Genomic DNA, 1,192 nt, shown 5'->3' with positions numbered 1-1,192 from the left:
GTGACAAAGGTTTCTTCAGACAAAAAGTTACATACTTCAAAGGATGAGGTAAACTTAGGGTTATCCTCAAGCCCTGGACGTGGGTCGCATTTCAAATACAGAACTAGGTATATCAGCAGAAATATAAATAATACAACTTGCAAAAAATAAAATATTCCGAGTCCCAAGGTTTAAATATTCTTAGTAGAGTGATACAACACGATATTTCTCCATTCTCGTCTTGACAAGTCCCTCCTGGGCATCACAAATCACATCATGGGCAGATAATATATGATCTTTGTCAGTGCAATACTATGGATATAATCCCGATACCGGAGTAGAGTGAAATGGTAGTGTTTCAGGAGAATTATGCCAACATGCGACGATCATCTCACATAGTAGAACACTGACTCAAGACAGTCTCGACAGTATGAATAACAGCTACGTACCTGTGTAATTCGCCAGGCATGATATACTATTGGCACAATAGTCCATGTACCCTTTTTAAAAAACTCAAACCACCTGCCATGGTCTTAGAATATGCAGCCTGTTCAAGTTAAACCTGTTATCGCGCATTTCTGTATGTCTAAATCATAGGACATGTATATAGTTATCAAAGTAATGTGCTACTAGGTAGCCTACAGACATGCATTCTTTTTTGCTCACTTGTTTTAAACGCCTAACTCCAGTATATTGTACCCACGCCTTAACCCATCATCTAACCCACTGTCTTTCCATTCTTATTCTTGTCCTTACAATAAGTAAAGTCTTTTGTTCACTCATCTCCAATCCGCTCGCCATTCTGGCCTACGTCACAAGTCTACCGCGTCCATTTGATACTGCCCCTTGCCTGTTTAAGAGTCCGCATACACTTAATGTCCACCTCATGCTTCCTGGTCGCCCCTTCGCAACATGCGACGGGATCCAGCAACTGTAATCACACGCCCCTGACCCCGCAACTCCCATGAGCTATTCAAGACAATCGTCGACAAATGTGGCAAAAACACAGGAGTTCTTTCTGTCAAGTGAGTACAGTGCACGCTGCGTCCACAAAAGACGTATCTTTATTAATTATCTCAATTTGTATAAATGCTGTCAGCATTGACCAAAGTTCAGCTACTTGTGCTAACGAAACGTGATTACTCAGTCTCATCCCAAGGATTGTAGTGACCAATACACTCTCAGTTCTCTGTCTTGTGAGGACTACCACATC

The 1,192-nt window shown here is 41.5% G+C and overlaps 1 pseudogene; it reads right to left on the bottom strand.

Moving 5' to 3' along the window:
• Nucleotides 1-863: 863 nt before the first annotated feature.
• The window catches only part of LOC119586640, a 14,163-nt pseudogene continuing 13,834 nt past the window's right edge, over nucleotides 864-1,192 (bottom strand).

Source organism: Penaeus monodon, chromosome 21, assembly GCF_015228065.2.
Source record: "Penaeus monodon isolate SGIC_2016 chromosome 21, NSTDA_Pmon_1, whole genome shotgun sequence".
Classification (NCBI taxonomy): Eukaryota; Metazoa; Arthropoda; class Malacostraca; order Decapoda; family Penaeidae; genus Penaeus; species Penaeus monodon.
Note: the sequence above shows the minus strand (reverse complement) of the source record. Positions and strands in the feature narration are given on the sequence as shown.